Genomic DNA, 15,590 nt, shown 5'->3' with positions numbered 1-15,590 from the left:
TCCCCTCCTCTCTCTCTCTCTCTCTGTCTCTGTGTGTCTCTCTCTCTGTCTCTCTCTCTCTCTCTCTCTCTGTCTCTCTCTCTCTCTCTGTCTCTCTCTCTGTCTGTCTCTCTCTCTCTCTCTCTCTCTCTCTGTCTCTGTGTGTCTCTCTCTCTGTCTCTGTGTGTCTCTCTCTCTGTCTCTCTCTCTCTCTGTCTCTCTCTCTCTCTCCGTTTCTGTCTCTCTCTCTCTCTCTGTCTCTCTCTCTCTGTCTCTCTCTCTGTCGCTCTCTCTCTGTCTCTCTCTCTCTCTCTCTCTCTCTCTCTGTGTGTGTGTGTGTCTCTCTCTCCCTCTCTGTCTCTCTCTCTCTCTCTCTCTCTCTCCCTCCCTTTCTCTTTCCTGTTCGGTCTTTGAGCTTCTCACGCTCTCTTTCAAACACTATCAGCCGTTCTTCCTTATTTTTTCAGTCAGCATTAGTGATCTCGCCTCTTGATCTCTTCTCTCTGCTGCTGCTGACAGAAGCAAAATGTCTTCAAATAAAATAATAAAACAGACAAATCAGAAGTGTCAAACTGTAAATGTCCGGAGGCCACTGGTCAGGTAGTTCTTCACTGGAGAGCTGATCCACACTCTTTCCCTGTCGTGTTGTATTCATTGTTAGGGGTAATGTGGTCCTTTACTTCACAAAAACTTTTGTAACCGATTAATCATTTTATTTACTTTGTGATGCTTTGGAGAGTAAAACATTTAAGGAGCTCCACCTGAACATGTACAACAGTAAAATGTTGCTTAAACATTGAATCTAATAATGTTACATATAAGAAGTTATCCGTCATACTTCTGTACTTTTACTTATTGTACTTCTACATGGTGGTTGTGGTTCTTCTACTGAAGCACTGGGATTTATAACTTCAGTCCCACCGGATGTAAACTACTGTAAGAGTATTATAATCTAATATTTACAGCTGCTTACTTCCCCATGTCACCGCTAGATGTAACAGTAAACTCTAAACCCGTCTCATGGACTGGATCTGGTCTTCAGACCGGTAAGAGACCCACAACGACAAACAACAAGAAACAAGTCTGCAGAACCAAGACGGCAGATGGATTTCATATTCAGCAGGAGGGATCTTTTATATCAAGTATTAATAATATCTCCACCAGGCGTGAGAACATGTCGGCACACTTGAGTGTCGACATGTTCTGCTTTGTGATCCTCTGTCGAGATTCAGAAACACTGAAGACGTTTTGGATTATTGGTTCAGACGTAGAGATTCAGACGGTTGAATGTGACATTCTGCTGTGATTGCATAAACACAGTGAAGTACGATGTGTGTCTCTTTATACGACAGCTTTCCTAATATTGATTTTAAAAAATTGCAATATATTGCCTTGCTTATAGTATTGCAATATAAATAGGAAATACACTGAAGCATGACCACTGTGTCACATGAGCTACGTATCTTCATCAGCGTTAAGTGGCTGAAATTAAAATTAAAAAATTCCGGTTTATGGACAGACAAATAATCTGCATATGTTAAAAAAAAAAAAAAAAATGTGTCTTTTAAGCAAAAGGACTTTTTCTGATGTTCAATTGACCAAAACGTTGAAAATAATCTTTATGTGATAATCAATGAAAGTGATTATTTGTTTTATGTGACGGACACAACAGCACTAATGTTCAATAACAATATTAATATATACATTAATGTTGTTCTTAAAACAGTGAGAGTCGTTCATTTACTCACTGAACTTATATTAAAATACCAAAACAAGAGCTGGATTTAATTAAGGTATTTATTTGATTATTAAGAAACAGGAAAGGTTCATTACGTACAACACAAAGAGAAGAAGAAGAAGAAGAATTCAGTCAAGTTGAGTCTCTGATGTGTTCAGGAAAGTGTTTCATGGGTCTCATCGAAAATTCAATATTGAATTAGCAGATCACAAGATGTTTCAATATTCGACTAATGATGATGTTTAAAATATTAACTGAGAAACCAGGTAAGTACACATTGTTCTATACATCAGATACTTGTCAGATTAGCTGTCAAAGTAATATTTGTTTTACTGTCATGAGTCTCCAAATCAACTTCTAAACTTCATGGACATGACCTCAACAAATGTAAGTTATCAACTTATCTTACGATATATGAATCCGATCATGATCATGTGAAAATATATATATTATATAGTATATATACATATATATGTGTGTGTTTTAATGTTTTTCAATTCAAATGTGTGAATATTCTCTCTTTTCACAGTGTGTGCTTTCATTGTTATTCTCTTGTATTATCATGATGTCAGCGGCTTAAAATGGTTTTAAAATGACAATAATATTGTTTATTGTCCAATAATGATTACATATTGTGTCTACTGATAACTGAACCAATTTGGTCAAACAGAGGATGTGTGATCAATACATCTGGGACTTTATTTATCTAACTTTGATGTAGTATTTGTTTTCTCATTATATTTACCATCAAAATATGAGTACAGTTCATGGTTGTAGAAAAATACATCGTTTCAATATCTATACACACAAACGCAGCAGGTAAATGTATGAAATCAAACTATAATACAGTCATTTTGATTTGATTCAAACTTGTTTTGGTCCCTTTCATTGAATGTCAGAATTGCTTTTCTTAGCTTGTCTCTTCATGCTCTATGAATACAGTTATGTATTTATGTTGCTGTGTTCACCACCAGCTGGGATTTCATCAGCATGACCTCACTGGGTTTGAAGATTTTAACACGATCAACCTCCTGCAGGTGTTTTCATGGTCATTTTTGTGCAATGCGACAATAAAAATCATACTTACTGCCCCTTCGTACTTCGTGCATTCCTTTTTCCCTTCAACATTTGAGCAAATTATTCCCTGAGGCAACTCCACAGCACAAACCACGACACACGGCACCACCTCATCCGTCACCGCCTGTGGTCGCCTGGTGATGATGTCATGACCCCAAACTGACTCAGCAACTCCTCAACTGGAACACAATGAGAGAACGATATTGTAAAATAACAAAAATATCAAAATATAAAGAGGACAGATTACATTGTGTGGTGCTCAGGTAGTACAGGGCATCATTAGGTGCTTTATAGGCCTACTGTGAGCAGATAAAACACAACAGGCTGGGAAGTCGCACAATCCAACACTGTAAACTATCAGCTTTTATTGCCCACAAATAAAAACAGAGCTTTTCTTTTGCAGACCTGCAGAGAAGGAAACACAAACTCAAACTCAATCGCTAAGAATGAAGCTAACCACTCGTACAATCTATCAAGGATCCTCAGGTTGTCCACAGGTATCAAAATCAAGAATCATAAAATTGTCTAATATAATATTTACTTTAACAAAATGTGGGATTAAAAACAGTACAGGATGCATAGTATTGTTAAAGAGTATAGATTAGCTTTGTTTAGTAGTATAGATTATCTGTGTTTAGTAGTATAGATTATCTGTTTAGTAGTATAGATTATCTGTGTTTAGTAGTATAGATTAGATGTTTAGTAGTATAGATTATCTGTGTTTAGTAGTATAGATTAGCTGTTTAGTAGTATAGATTATCTGTGTTTAGTACTATAGATTAGCAGTGTTTAACCATGTTTAGTAGTATAGATTAGCTGAGTTAAATAGTATATATTATCTGTGTTTAGTAGTATAGATTATCTGTGTTTAGTAGTATAGATTAGCAGTGTTTAATAGTATATATTAACCATGTTTATTAGTATAGATTAGCTGAGTTAAATAGTATAGATTATCTGTGTTTAGTATTATAGATTAGCAGTTTAATGGTATATATTAGCTGTGTTTAGTAGTATAGATTATCTGTGTTTAGTAGTATAGATAAGCAGTGTAATAGTATATATTAGCTGTGTTTAGTAATATAGATTAGCAGTTTAATAGTATATATTAGCTGTGTTTAGTAGTATAGATTAGCCATGGTAAATAGTATAGATTACCTAGAATTACTTCTATTACTTCTATTACTAGAACATACAAATAATGTAAATGAAGTAATAAAATCCATAAAACACTAACCTGTGATGGAACCATAAACATGCTACCTGATAGCGTAACCTAGTGAAGGTTCTATAGCAGCCTCCTTGGTATGTGCAGGCAGCAGGAGGGACAATTTTACTGTGAACTATATTTTAATACATACATCTAAATTGTAACATGTGTATAACTTTCATATTGGCAATTTAATAAAAGCAATAGCTCACTTCCTGTTGTTTATATCACACATGCTGCCATCTTTCTTTTGCACATTTTCTGACTAGCATCCAAAATAAAATGACATAAAGAAGCAAACATATTAACCTTCCTTAAAAACATCTCTGTCAACAAATATTTATGATAAGAGTGACAATCATTTTATGAATTCAAAGATCATATTACCAATATCAGCAAAGAGTGGAGTAGCATATAAAACAGAGTGAGTCTTCAACACTGAAGCTTTTTAATCCACATGATTTACTAAACCAGGACAATCTATCACATTCATCTGTCATCTGTTTTAAACCCAAATGATGAACAATTCATAATTCAGCTGCTGAGTCTCATGTGTGAAGAAGACTTTTCATAATCATAGTAAAAACACACAAGCATAATTACTACCTTTACAAACAGAAATACAAGTCCAGACAAAATGAAACTTGTTTTTTTGTTGTTTTTAACTACAACACTATTTGATAAACATCTCTTTATGATGTTCAACGTCTTTGCAGCTTCCTGCTTCCTTTCAGACTTTCTGTTCTTGTTCCTGAATCAGACTGTTGACATGAGACACACACACACACACAGACACACACACACACACACACACACACACACACACACACACACACACACACACACACACACACACACACATACACACACGCTCTGGCAGCATCAACAAAAACAAAGGAAATGTCGTCTCTTTAAAGGAGCTTTTCTATCAATGGAGTTTTTCTCACACTCTGATCCAGAAATCTCCACTTCAGTAGTTCTGACATCCACCAAACTTCACACCTTCATTCCTCTCTGTGTGCTGAAGCTTTCTACAGAGGGCTTTGTTCACACACCACTCACACACTCATTTATACTACATTTATTAATACAAACATGGAGGAGATAGATTTATTATTTTATGGAGTGATACAAAGAGAAATCATAAACTCCCTCTTTAATAACTTTTAACTCTAGTATGTCAACAACATGAAACAAGAACTTTGAACCTGGATTAATCCAATGTTCACATGCATGTTCTGGAAATGTATGAAAACATTAATTATTTCTTACAAATATTTAATAAGATAATGACCAATTTGCATATTTGAATGTATCCTTTCAGAAATCTTGACATAGTCTATTAATCTGTTTGTGTTACACTGAGGCATTACTTGGTGAGTGTGAATTGTAATATCATCTCTGCATATTTATAATGCTACACATGTTGTTTTATTCCAACATCTTTCATTTAACATCTGATGAACAAGTTTTCACGTAAAATAAATTATTGGTGCATCAGCTGACAAACTCAAAACCCTGACAGTTATGTCTTTGATGCAATTATTATTATGCAATTTGAATGATAGATATCTGTCTTCTATTGTGTCAAAAGAGAAATTAAAAGTTATATCTTTATATTACAAAAAGTAAATCAATGTTTGAAAAGATGAAGGAGCTACCAGTCAGTGTTCAACACCTCCAGAAAACCTCTAAATGAATAAAAGACAGTTAACATTCCTGTAGCTTCACACAGACCAGCATCACGGAGTCAGGATGAAAAGAACACCAGTAGAAAATCAATGAGATATCCAAAACGGTGAATGTTGGTGGGCGGAGGAGGACCGTCCAAAGAAACAGGACTTTTAACCAGAAGACCGTGGTCGACACCACGTTGTGGTTTCATCGTTTAAACGTTTGTCTTTAACGTGACGTTGTCCCGGAAACAAAGTCGATCAGAGCGACGCAAAAAAAACTCAATGGACAACTGGAGTGCATTTACACAAAGATGCATTTCATGACTAGTTGAAGAACTGTCGTGAGAACGTGTTGTGTAAAACAACATATAGTTTAATGTTGTTTATTTTAAATCTCCTGCTAAAGAGAAAAGGCTGCAGCGCTTTAATGCATGGTTCATGTCTGATGTTTTCTTTTTGATAATTATGACTCAGAACTTGTCCTCAGTTTTTAAAGTTCTTATTTAGAATGTGTCTGTTACTGTGTGTGTTAAAGTCCCCCCCCCCAGTCTAATTGAAATAACCACATGGTAAAACTTGTGAATTAAATATAAATGAGAAGTATCTTGAAGAGTATTTTCTCAGAATGAACAGTTTCAAGTGAAATGACTGTTTCCTTCTTCACCCTGTGATGTAATCATGTGTCACTATTATGAGTTTAGACGTAGTAAATGTGCATCACGATATCTCGGTAGATGATTTAATCCCAATATGATTTCATTGGAAAAACAATAAATTATCACAATGAATTATCGTCCAGTCCTAACGTCAGATATAAGTGAGACGCAGCATTATTATGAATCACTGTTTATAACATTGTGGTAGAAGTATATGAAATGTATTCTCATTTAACTTGAGTTGATTCCATTTGTTACACAGATTAATTACTATTTATGTACAACAATTTTTAGATAATTGATAAAAAATTATCAGAAATTATCAGAAATTATCAGAAATACCATGTTACAAGTCAGATATTCTCAAAAACATGTGATACTCATGCATTTAAATAGTATATACATATGAAGGTAGTTATGTGTGTGTTTGTCATCTCTTAGAATTACTGAATAAGATGAAGATAAGATAACTATGTGCACATACAAACATGTTTAAAGAATGAAAATCCTGTGAGATGTCCTCACATCCAGTCGTCTAACAGACTCCTCCTCCAGATGACGGATGTCTTCTGTCTTTAGATAAAAGACCTCGAGGACAGAAAAGATGAATTACAGTCTTCCATTTATAAACCTTTTCCTCGTTCCTCACTCCGGAGCCATTACAGCGACGGTTCAGACTCCTCCGCTTCGCGCGACGCCGTAAATCATCCCGTTTAAGAGCCGAGGAGACGAATTAGTCGGCTGCCCTTGTTTTAAAGTGGAGCACCACTTAGTTTCAGACTCGCCGTTAAAGCTGTCAGAAGAGGGTTCAGTCCCACGAGGAGTCAAACTCAGTACACGTGTTAAAGTCTTCATGTCTGCTCGGGACGTTAAAACACAGATTTCACAGAGAAGATTCTGGAATACCTCCACTGACTCCACTTCTAAACATCTTCATCTTTGTAGGACGGTGAAGAAAAACGGGATTCTACTGTAAAAGAGCTGCGATGAACAAGTGAGTGATGAACCGGTCTGATGGATGAGTCTGTGCTTCGTCTTCTCCGTCTGCATTTAGCTCTCAGAGCTGCTTATAATACTGAACAGTGAGGAAGAGGAGGAAGAGCTACAGCATCTCATCTCTGTATCTCCTGAGTTCACGGAGAAGATCAGAGTTTATTTAACGACCACATACAGGTACCACAAAGGTATTCATCAAGATAAAAGCCTGATGAACGTAGACGCTAAGGGAGTTACTTCTCTTTGAAAAGTATGAAGTATAAATTGAGTTATTCAGAATCTGAAACGGTTCATTGCCACGTCTGTTTTGCACAAACAAGGAATTTGACTTAGTGATTGGTGCATGACAATAAGCACACATAAAATATATAGAAAATGTGATTAAAAAAAAAGAAATCTAATTTTGAAGCGTATGTCTGCTCATATGGTTCAACTATAAATATACTGCAAAACTAACAGTTTTGACAGTATATCAACTGTCAAAACTGTGGCAGCATGGAGTGAAAAGGAAAGCCTCTTGCTATGCAGGAAGCTCTGCTGCACACAGTCCGTGCTTCTACCTCCTTGTGCACGGCATTTACTGTTATACTGTCAACTGAGGGTGCAGTGCATGTTTTAGTAGCCTTGTAGAACCGGGCCCGTCTCCTCCTCTCCCTCAGGACTCGGTCACATATGCGACCGAGTCGAGGCGGGGAACTTCACCAAAGTTCAGCTCGACACGATGCAGTGATGCCGTGTCCTTATTCAACAGTTCAGATCATTTCTAACCAAAATGTTTCGTGGGTTTTCCTACAAAAAAGTCCAGTTACACGAGTCAATTTCTGCTCGTAAGAGAAGCCAGTGCTTCACGTGTTAAAGCTGCATTCTCTCTAGTGTCCAGCAGGGGGCGACTCCTCTGGTTGTATAGAAGTCTAGTCTAAAATGACTCTACTTCTCTCTTGATTTATTCCCTCAGTAAACATTGTAAACATGAGTTTATGGTCTCAATCTCTAGTTTACAGTCTTCTTCAATACAGCATGATGTTCATTTAGTACATTATGCTCCATTTAGAGTCAAACAGACCAGAAAGCAGGGGATGCTTTAGGGGCGGGGCTACACGGTGATTGACAGGTCTATGTCACTCCTCCTCAGTCCAGATATGGTCACTTCCTGTTCACTGGTTGCAAAATAACTGTAATCTGATTACTGTTTTGTTAATTGTAATAGCTCACACTACTCGTTACTGGAGAAATCATACAGAAATGTGTTGCTGACACAAATAAAAGTCTGTTACATGTTTGAAACAATTTATAAGCTAGATAGAAAAACAGCTCATTTAATATTAGCTCATGTGATTGTTTCCTTATTAATATGGAATTTATTTAAGATACATTTTGCCAACAGTTTGTTGTCAGCAAGTGAGAGATGTTGTAGCTATTTGTAACATATTCGTTGTTGTTAGCATTAGCTTATACGTGTGGTTCTTCCTCTTCATAAATCAGCGTGTTCGTGATTGATGGGAGGAGGTGAAGCGCTTTGATGGATGAGCGTCTGTTTGTATCGGCTGCAGATCAAAAGGTGAATCCTCTCTAACTCAGCGTCTCTGTTCATCACGTTCATCTACAGCAGTAAGTCTCCTTCATCAAGGGTCAGGGTTCAGCCTCTGCATAGAATAAATCATATCAATATCAGACGCCGCTGGTGACAACCGGGATGAGATGAAGACCTACTGACAGAGGTGTACCTAATAAAGCGGCTATAATACATGTGTTGTTTTATGAAGTTGAGACTTTAAAACACGGCAACTATTAAAATAGGCTTTTATAAAGTAACTCCTTCATGAAGACTCGTCACTGAGAGGAGAAACCATCAAACACTTTCTTTAATCAATCGGAATAAAAAAAGAAGAATCTCCACACACATGCATGCACACACACACACACACACACACACACACACACACACACACTAAATGCTGAGTCAGCTGCTGCTATCAGCTGCTTTATAGTTGTTGGCATCACCTCTGTTGCCAGGCAGCATCTCTCTACACACACACACACACACACACACACACACAGTAACGTATGAGCTTCTGCTGTTGACAGCAGCATTTCTGCTCCATCTGACGCCATGACACTTCTATTATTGATCATTAGGACTTTGTGATTTATAGACGGACTCCACTCTCACTGATTAATATGAGCTGCTGCTCTCTGTCAAGAGAGGAGGGAGGAGGAGAGGAGGAGAGGAGGAGAGGAGGAGAGGAGGGGAAGAGGAAGAGGATCGACCAATCACATCAGAGCAGGCGTTGGTTGAGTGCAGTTAAACAGTCCATGTGGAGTAAAAAGAGGTGAAACACTTTGTTCTGAATGTGACTGACAGACGTTTTAAAGCCTGACTGATCTTTTGAATGTTGCTTCCTCCAGATTGAGATCAGATTCTGAACCTTTAATATTCAAACAAACCACAAAGAGACAACTCGAGTTTGTTGAAATGAATCACTTCTGACTGAGAGCTAGAAATGAGTGAATAAAGGAGTAAGGTTCACACTGACTGTAGCTCAGTGACGCTGGTTCTGTTGCTAACACCAGCAATAACTCAGGTATCAGCAACACAGCAGCAACTTTGTGAAAAACTGTCAGGAAATACAAGCTGTTGGTTTCGTTGTACACGGACGTAAAAACTAAAGTTATGTTAAGGCAACACAACTGTTTAGTTAGGTCTAAGAAAAAACATCCTGGTTGGGCTTGAATGAACTATGAACAGTTAGGTTTAGACAACAACACCAACAGTTAGCTTTAGACAACTAAACCAACAGTTAGCTTTAGACAACTAAACCAACAGTTAGCTTTAGACAACTAAACCAACAGTTAGGTTGAGACAACTAAACCAACAGTTAGCTTTAGACAACTAAACCAACAGTTAGCTTTAGACAACTAAACCAACAGTTAGGTTTAGACAACAACATCAACAGTTAGGTTTAGACAACTAAACCAACAGTTAGGTTTAGACAACAACACCAACAGTTAGGTTTAGACAACAACACCAACAGTTAGGTTTAGACTACTAAACCAACAGTTAGGTTTAGACAACTAAACCAACACTTAGGTTTAGACAACAACACCAACAGTTAGGTTTAGACAACAACACCAACAGTTAGCTTTAGACAATTAAACCAACAGTTAGGTTTAGACAACTAAACCAACAGTTAGCTTTAGACAACTAAACCAACAGTTAGGTTTAGACAACAACACCAACAGTTAGGTTTAGACAACTAAACCAACAGTTAGGTTTAGACAACTAAACCAACAGTTAGGTTTAGACAACAACACCAACAGTTAGGTTTAGACAACTAAACCAACAGTTAGGTTTAGACTACTAAACCAACAGTTAGGTTTAGACAACAACACCAACAGTTAGGTTTAGACAACAACACCAACAGTTAGGTTTAGACAACTAAACCAACAGTTAGGTTTAGACAACAACACCAACAGTTAGGTTTAGACAACAACACCAACAGTTAGCTTTACACAATTAAACCAACAGTTAGGTTTAGACAACTAAACCAACAGTTAGGTTTAGACAACAACACCAACAGTTAGCTTTAGACAACTAAACCAACAGTTAGCTTTAGACAACTAAACCAACAGTTAGGTTTAGACAACTAAACCAACAGTTAGGTTTAGACAACAACACCAACAGTTAGCTTTAGACAACTAAACCAACAGTTAGGTGTAGGCAACAACACCAACAGTTAGGTTTAGACAACAACACCAACAGTTAGCTTTAGACAACTAAACCAACAGTTAGGTGTAGGCAACAACACCAACAGTTAGGTTTAGACAACAACACCAACAGTTAGCTTTAGACAACTAAACCAACAGTTAGGTTTAGACAACTAAACCAACAGTTAGGTTTAGACAACTAAACCAACAGTTAGGTTTAGACAACAACACCAACAGTTAGCTTTAGACAACTAAACCAACAGTTAGGTGTAGGCAACAACACCAACAGTTAGGTTTAGACAACAACACCAACAGTTAGCTTTAGACAACTAAACCAACAGTTAGGTGTAGGCAACAACACCAACAGTTAGGTTTAGACAACAACACCAACAGTTAGGTTTAGACAACTAAACCTACAGTTAGGTTTAGACAACTAAACCAACAGTTAGGTTTAGACAACTAAACCAACAGTTAGCTTTAGGCAACAACACCAACAGTTAGGTTTAGACAACAACACCAACAGTTAGGTTTAGACAACAACACCAACAGTTAGCTTTAGACAACTAAACCAACAGTTAGGTTTAGACAACAACACCAACAGTTAGGTTTAGACAACTAAACCAACAGTTAGGTTTAGACAACTAAACCAACAGTTAGGTTTAGACAACAACACCAACAGTTAGGTTTAGACAACTAAACCAACAGTTAGCTTTAGACAACTAAACCAACAGTTAGCTTTAGACAACAACACCAACAGTTAGGTTTAGACAACAACACCAACAGTTAGCTTTAGACAACTAAACCAACAGTTAGCTTTAGACAACTAAACCAACAGTTAGGTTTAGACAACAACACCAATAGTTAGGTTTAGACAACTAAACCTACAGTTAGGTTTAGACAACTAAACCAACAGTTAGGTTTAGACAACTAAACCAACAGTTAGGTTTAGGCAACAACACCAACAGTTAGGTTTAGACAACAACACCAACAGTTAGGTTTAGACAACTAAACCAACAGTTAGGTTTAGACAACTAAACCAACAGCTAGGTTTAGACAACAGCACCAATAGTTAGGGTTAGACAACTAAACCAACAGTTAGGTTTAGACAACAACACCAACAGTTAGCTTTAGACAACTAAACCAACAGTTAGGTTTAGACAACTAAACCAACAGTTAGCTTTAGACAACTAAACCAACAGTTAGGTTTAGACAACAACACCAACAGTTAGCTTTAGACAACTAAACCAACAGTTAGGTGTAGGCAACAACACCAACAGTTAGGTTTAGACAACAACACCAACAGTTAGGTTTAGACAACTAAACCTACAGTTAGGTTTAGACAACTAAACCAACAGTTAGGTTTAGACAACTAAACCAACAGTTAGCTTTAGGCAACAACACCAACAGTTAGGTTTAGACAACAACACCAACAGTTAGGTTTAGACAACAACACCAACAGTTAGCTTTAGACAACTAAACCAACAGTTAGGTTTAGACAACAACACCAACAGTTAGGTTTAGACAACTAAACCAACAGTTAGGTTTAGACAACTAAACCAACAGTTAGGTTTAGACAACAACACCAACAGTTAGGTTTAGACAACTAAACCAACAGTTAGCTTTAGACAACTAAACCAACAGTTAGCTTTAGACAACAACACCAACAGTTAGGTTTAGACAACAACACCAACAGTTAGCTTTAGACAACTAAACCAACAGTTAGCTTTAGACAACTAAACCAACAGTTAGGTTTAGACAACAACACCAATAGTTAGGTTTAGACAACTAAACCTACAGTTAGGTTTAGACAACTAAACCAACAGTTAGGTTTAGACAACTAAACCAACAGTTAGGTTTAGGCAACAACACCAACAGTTAGGTTTAGACAACAACACCAACAGTTAGGTTTAGACAACTAAACCAACAGTTAGGTTTAGACAACTAAACCAACAGCTAGGTTTAGACAACAGCACCAATAGTTAGGGTTAGACAACTAAACCAACAGTTAGGTTTAGACAACAACACCAACAGTTAGCTTTAGACAACTAAACCAACAGTTAGGTTTAGACAACTAAACCAACAGTTAGCTTTAGACAACTAAACCAACAGTTAGGTTTAGACAACAACACCAACAGTTAGCTTTAGACAACTAAACCAACAGTTAGGTGTAGGCAACAACACCAACAGTTAGGTTTAGACAACAACACCAACAGTTAGGTTTAGACAACTAAACCTACAGTTAGGTTTAGACAACTAAACCAACAGTTAGGTTTAGACAACTAAACCAACAGTTAGCTTTAGGCAACAACACCAACAGTTAGGTTTAGACAACAACACCAACAGTTAGGTTTAGACAACAACACCAACAGTTAGCTTTAGACAACTAAACCAACAGTTAGGTTTAGACAACAACACCAACAGTTAGGTTTAGACAACTAAACCAACAGTTAGGTTTAGACAACTAAACCAACAGTTAGGTTTAGACAACAACACCAACAGTTAGGCTTAGACAACAACACCAACAGTTAGGTTTAGACAACTAAACCAACAGTTAGGTTTAGACAACAACACCAACAGTTAGGTTTAGACAACAACACCAACAGTTAGCTTTAGACAACTAAACCAACAGTTAGCTTTAGACAACTAAACCAACAGTTAGGTTTAGACAACAACACCAACAGTTAGGTTTAGACAACTAAACCAACAGTTAGGTGTAGGCAACAACACCAACAGTTAGGTTTAGACAACAACACCAACAGTTAGGTTTAGACAACTAAACCTACAGTTAGGTTTAGACAACGAAACCAACAGTTAGGTTTAGACAACTAAACCAACAGTTAGGTTTAGACAACTAAACCAACAGTTAGGTTTAGACAACTAAACCAACAGTTAGCTTTAGACAACTAAACCAACAGCTAGGTTTAGACAACAGCACCAATAGTTAGGGTTAGACAACTAAACCAACAGTTAGCTTTAGACAACTAAACCAACAGTTAGGTTTAGACAACAACACCAACAGTTAGGTTTAGACAACAACACCAACAGTTAGGTTTAGACAACAGCACCAATAGTTAGCTTTAGGCAACAAAACGGACAGTTATGCTGAACGACAACTTGTGTCCCTGAACACAGAACCAATAGATTACATTTCGTGACTATTTCACAACCTGCCGTGATACTCAGCTGTACATCAACAACAGGATCAGACTTCATGAACGTCTCTTACCGGTTGCTGAGCTGGTTTCAGTTGTCAGGACGGCTGAATGAGATGGAAACCAGTCTGATGGTCCAGAGGTGGAAACCAGTCTGATGGTCCTGAGGTGGAAACCAGTCTGATGGTCCTGAGATGGAAACCAGTCTGATGGTCCTGAGGTGAGACCTTTAAATCCTTAGTCCTGCAAAAGACACAAAAAGGCCTGTTTTAACGAGTCATTCAGCCTTTAACTGAGTTCGAAAATACATTTTTTAAACAAGCAAATGAATCCCATCTAGTTTCTAAAGAGGACTTTCACAACTTATTAGTATGATATTTTATAAAGGTTGAATAAGAGATGAATGTTTCAGTCATTGAAACTCAACAAAATGTTCCCTCTTTGATGTTGGAATTATATTTGGCACAATATGATATCACACATGATTGGTGCAAAAATTGTGTGGCTGCACGCACACACACACACGCACGCACGCACGCACGCACACACACACACACACGCACGCACACGCACACATACACACGCACACATACACACACACACACACACACTACCAGCCGATATGAACGCTGTAAACTGGATTGACCCTGTTTGAATGTTTCTATGTGTGTTCTGAAACCACTGAGAGATGCTGGATGACTAACTGCATCTTCCTTTTATTATTTAGAGAAACAGGTTTTCTACAGCATCGATATCACAACGATACTTTAATTAAGAATAAACGTTCTCCAACCGAAGCCAAACAATTCTTAGACTTTGTTATTTTTTATCTTGAGAATCAGATTTATTGCCATGTAGGTAAATATTTTTAAATTAAAAAAATGTAAATAAAAAATAAAAGCAAGTACAGATAAAAATATAGAAATATAGAAAAATATTCACAATATTTCTGAATTAAAAATGGATGAGCTGTGCAGTTTTTTTAGGTAATTACAGATACAATTCTCTTTCTCAGACTGTTACTAATCCTGTAGCAATGTAATAAACCATGTAAAAACATTATGGCATCACTTTCTTTGGAGGTATTCAAAATATCAGAGACTAAAAAAAAAACGAACTTTAACTGTGAAACGTGTAAAATGTTTTAAACTAAATGTTAGAATTCCCGCTCGTCGTCCAGGGACACAAAGTTAAACCGCTGGTTTCAGATTGTGTTCGTGTTCGCCTGATGTTTTCTCACACTGAGGAGTCGACCCACTCACAGAAACGCAGCAGCAGAGAGGCTGCTGTGTGGGCGGCCGTCTGAACGCTGCAGGCTGTTTGTGAGAGGAGAAGGTCTCATGCTGGTGGTCTTTGAGTCTCATCTCTTATCTTTTCATTTGTGAGGATATTCATTCACATTCA

The 15,590-nt window shown here is 37.2% G+C and overlaps 1 long non-coding RNA gene across 2 annotated transcripts in view; it reads right to left on the bottom strand.

The window, feature by feature from the left end:
* LOC137890251 (uncharacterized) overlaps positions 1-15,590 on the bottom strand; it is a 60,078-nt gene that overhangs the window by 14,423 nt on the left and 30,065 nt on the right. For both annotated transcript variants that reach the window (XR_011105281.1, XR_011105282.1), the window contains exons 3-4: positions 14,261-14,429; positions 2,805-2,973 (exon numbers count right to left, since the gene is read on the bottom strand). This is a non-coding gene — a long non-coding RNA (uncharacterized lncRNA). The remainder of the gene's footprint in view (positions 1-2,804; positions 2,974-14,260; positions 14,430-15,590) is intronic.

This window comes from Cebidichthys violaceus, unplaced genomic scaffold (genome assembly GCF_023349555.1).
Source record: "Cebidichthys violaceus isolate CVI_PGR_0920_01 unplaced genomic scaffold, fCebVio1.0.p SCAF_64, whole genome shotgun sequence".
Lineage (NCBI taxonomy): Eukaryota > Metazoa > Chordata > Actinopteri > Perciformes > Stichaeidae > Cebidichthys > Cebidichthys violaceus.
The sequence above is the reverse complement of the archived record's forward strand: the minus strand, read 5'-3'. Positions and strand labels throughout refer to the sequence as shown.